This window comes from Molossus molossus, unplaced genomic scaffold, assembly GCF_014108415.1.
Source record: "Molossus molossus isolate mMolMol1 unplaced genomic scaffold, mMolMol1.p scaffold_m16_p_17, whole genome shotgun sequence".
Classification (NCBI taxonomy): Eukaryota; Metazoa; Chordata; class Mammalia; order Chiroptera; family Molossidae; genus Molossus; species Molossus molossus.
The window spans coordinates 35440206-35444757 of NW_023425352.1; the positions used below are offsets into that span (position 1 = coordinate 35440206).

Genomic DNA, 4552 nt, shown 5'->3' on the forward strand with positions numbered 1-4552 from the left:
TTTTTATCCTCACCAGAGGATATTTTTCCTTTTTTTTTTTTTTTTTTTTATGGATAGAGTGGGAGGGAGAGAGAGGAAGGGAGAGAGTGAAGGGACACATCGAGTGGCTGCCACCCGCACGACCAACCAGGGCCGGGGACAAACTGCAACCGAAGTACGTGCCCTTAGCGGGAACCGAACCCTGGTCTCTCCGGACCGCAGGCCAACGCTCTAACCGCTGAGCCAAACTGGCCAGGGCATGATGTTCTTAAAGATCAGGCCATTATCAGTGAAATAATTCAAAGGACCAAAAACAATGTAGAAGTATTGTCATCTGTGACTTTAAGAGCCCCTATCATTTAATACTTTATTTTTGCCGTGTTGGAGCAGATAGCAAGGAAAATTAGCATTTTTTAGTTCTTAAGGGCAGGAGCTGTATCAATTCTTCCAGCACTAATGAGAACAAAAGTCCAGCCAGTTATTTTAAGTAGTAAGTAGCATAAACATAATTAAGCCTACCAAGAAATATGTGACATAGGCAGATATGTTTTTCTTCATTGTCCTTGAGCAGTAAAATTAAAGGTTACCCTTACCTCCCATTACAGGAGAAGGCTTTCAAGGACTTCTGAAAACGTATGTCCTGCTTGGCAGTTTTACTATTTCTCCTTAGGCAAGAGAAGAGCCTGCTCTCGGTGAAGTTGGTAACTGGCATGAGCAAAGGACATTCAAGCTACTGCAGGGGACTGAGTAACTGCCCTTGTTATGCACACTCTAGTCATTCGTTTGGCACCTGGTGTGGACAACAAATTAATGTACAAAGGCTTCGGGTCCCAAACTGGAAGTGTCTCCAGGAGGAATAATTAAGTGAATTAAAAAAACACACTTTGCATTTTTTATGAACTGCTTTGGGTTCCTGGAAATGTCACTTATATAAATATAGTGGATTATGTCACTCTTCAGCACCATTACTTGGATAGAATGCAAGTGTTTTCCCTTAGCCATGACACCATGTCAATACTGCCTAGAAACGTAAAATTACACCATACACCTTTCCATAACCCAAACTAAGCTACTGTCCTTTATCTAATGTCTTTTTTTATATCCAGCTGTCTCCTGGTGAATGACCTCATGATCCACTTGCTCAAGTTAAAAACATGGATATTATCTCATTTCTCACCTCATAGTGTCTCTCAAATCTCTCTGCTTCCCTTCATCCTCACTCGGGTTGCCACCCGAGTTTAGGCCATAGTGATATCTTCGCAGATGAATCCACCAGCCCCATACCTGATCTCATACGTCCAGTGTGATAAGTCTGATTCATCTGCTTCACACTGAAGCCAGAGTGATCTTTCTAAAGCACACTCCCTTGCTTCAGATCCTTTTGATGGACACTTGCAAACGTGCACACATTAAAATTCACTTATACAGTTCTGTGAGTTCTGACACATGCATGGATCTTTGTAGCCACCACCACAGTCAGGATACAGAACAATTAGCTTTCTCTTCAAAACAATGTCCTCATGCTGCCCCTTTTTTGTCAATTTCTCCCCCCAATCCTGACCCTGGACCACAACTGATCTGTTCTTCATCTCTGGTTTTCCCTTTTCCAGGAAGTCATAAATGGAATGATACAGTATGTAACTTTTGACTACTTTTTTTTTTCCACTTATCATAATGCATATCAAATTCATATGAGACATATGCTGAATGTGACATTCCTTGGAATTGCTGAGCCGTATTGCATTGTACCATAAAACTGGTTCACGCTCCCTTCATCTGTTTCCCATAATGGTTGTTAGTATAAAAAACCTCCATTCAGTGTAAGGTAGTTGAAAAATAGAAAGTATCAGATTAATGTCAGCACATGAGGGCACTGAGCACAATGGTTCCAGCCTGCCCTCTCTTCTGTGCTCCACACTTGTGCACTCAAATGCCTCCTGGGCATATCCACTGGGATGCCTCATGGCACCTCAAAAGCAACATGTGCAAACTCCTCCTACTTCGCCAGTCTCTCCCTCTTAATAAATAGCAACTTGTCTACACAGTTGTTCAAATTTAATCCAGAGAACCGTCTTGACAGCTCCTTATATCAAAATACTCACCAATTTCCATTGATTCATTCTCTAAATTATATCTTGAATTGGTGTTATTATCATCTCTTCTCTGCAACAGCCCCCTATGTGTCAGTTTCTATTCCTTCCCTCACTCCAAACCACTCTCCATGGAACAGGGTGAGCTTTGCAAAATATATAGATTTATTTTTTTAAATTTATTTTCATTGGCTTTTTTTGATAGATAAGAAGGGAGAGGGAGATAGAGATAGAAACATCAATGAGAGAGAAACATCAGTTGGCTGTCTCCTGCACACCCCCTACTGGGGATTGAGCCTGCAACCTGGTCATTTGCCTTGACTGGGAATTGAACCAGCAACCTCTTGGTTCATGGGTGATACTCAATCCACTGAGCTACATGGGCCAGGCCAAAATTTATAGATTTCTTAATTAAGTATTAAGATTTCTAAGGGGGTCTATCTATAGACATGTCTATAAGCAAATGTTTTGCTGCTTTATTCAACAGACGGTTATAATTCTGAATCATCCACAATGTTGAATTTTTCTGTGGGCAATTAGATTATATTTAAGGTTGTAGGATAATATGTGCCAATGGGCACTTTTTCAAGATAAACATTTCTTAGAAAATACTAACAGACTTTATGTTGAATTGCAATGGGTTGCTATCTAAATTGTTGTGGATGAATAGGATTATAGTTTCAAGAACAATGACTATAAAAGTAGAAATGTTTTATCCTTCGTCAAGAAGCTATTAACTTATAAGGACATTTTTGTTTTTAAACTATGGAAAAATTTATATTTTAGATAGAATAGATAGATACTAACTTAATATCACATCAAACACATTAGGATTCCAGATACAATGAGTTTCTCTGAAGCTGAACATTCAGGATTGCGGATAGCATATACTCCACTAATGAGAACAAAAAGGGAGGGACATTTGATTGATAATTTCTGGGATTTAAAGTAGTATTTTTTAAAAATATGTTTTTATTGTTTTTTTTTTATAGAGAGAGGAATGGAGAGAGATACAGAAACATCAACGTGAGAGAGGAACATCAGTTGGCTGCCTCCTGCACACCCCCTACCAGGGACCAGCCCGCAACCCGGGCATGTGTCCTGACCAGAAATCAAACCAGGGCCTTTCAGTCCATGGGACAATGCTCAATCCACTGATCCACACTGGCCAGGCTAAAGAGATATTTTTAAGATGGCTTTATATCTCCCCAGCAAGATGCTTATTAATTGCAAATAGAAAAATAATAACTTTATAGTAGGAAAAACTGGCAATTGCCACCTTAACACACGACCGAAGTTAAACATTCACCATTAATGGAACAAATTGCCATCAAGTGCCTCCTGATATGGTGCATGGAGACAAATACATTAATGATTTCTGCCGAAATGCAGACCTCATGGAACATCCCACAAAGGCCCAGTGGTCTGACCTAAGCTCTTTGAAAAATATCAATGTCATAAAACACGAGAAATACAGAAACACTCTTCTAGGATTAAAAAGGCATAACTGAAGGCAACTCATGACCTGGGACCTCCTTTTCCTATGAAGGATTTAAATGACACAAATGGCAAAATATAAATAACGTTTGTCAGCTAGATAATGGTATGCATCAATATTAATCTCCTGATCGTGATCATTGTGTTGTGGTTATCTGAGAAATACGCCTGTTTTAGGAAATACACACTAGTATGTTTAGGAGCAAAGGGGTCTCCTGTCCACACAATCTCAGAGTCAAAGGGGGAAAATTGTGTGTGTGTGTGTGTGTGTGTGTGTGTGTGTGTGTAGGTGGTGAGAGGAAGAGAAAGGGAGAGAGAGAGAAGGATCAAGTACAATGTTTGCATTTGGCTAATCTGGGTAAAGGATAAAAAGATAAATATTTTTTTTGTATTCTTGTAATATTTTACTTTAAATTTGAAATGACATCAAACTAACAATTTAAAAGGAAAATAGATATTACCTATTTTATAATGCTAAAGTCTTTTTAGTGACATAGTGTCTTTGAATTAATATTTTTCCACCCGCGTGAGAAGGATTCTCTTCCTCAGACAAAGGATTATCTCTCAGACTCACGGGGCAGGGGAGACACGATGATCACGAAGGTGGTTTTCCCAGGGCGAGGCTTCTCCATGTGCCCCGGATGTGCTGAGCCCTGTCATTTCCCCGAATGTGGGAAACTCGACCGCACAATTTGTGGTAGTGGGTGACCGCGTTCGTCCTCTCCCCTAAAAAAAAAAAAAGATCGTCTCTCTCCTGCCTCCTTTGTTCAAATGTAATCTCTCTTCAGAGTCTAATGGGATTACATCCTTCCACCCCAACAGGGTGGTCTGTTTTGGTAGCTTTTACAGAGCCATGATTCTATTTGTACAGTTTAACCTTTGATACATATAATATTTTTATATAAAGTTTTTACTTTTAATTTAGTAGAATTATACTGACAGAAAACTGGGCTCCCCTTGACTTTCTCCTAGGAATTTTGCATTTA

General features: G+C 39.6%; 1 non-coding gene across 1 annotated transcript; it reads left to right on the top strand.

The window, feature by feature from the left end:
• The first annotated feature begins 4132 nt into the window (after window positions 1-4132).
• On the top strand, window positions 4133-4293 carry LOC118632833. Its single transcript, XR_004960091.1, has one exon. It is a non-coding gene; the product is annotated as a U1 spliceosomal RNA (small nuclear RNA).
• The last annotated feature ends 259 nt before the right edge of the window (window positions 4294-4552 follow it).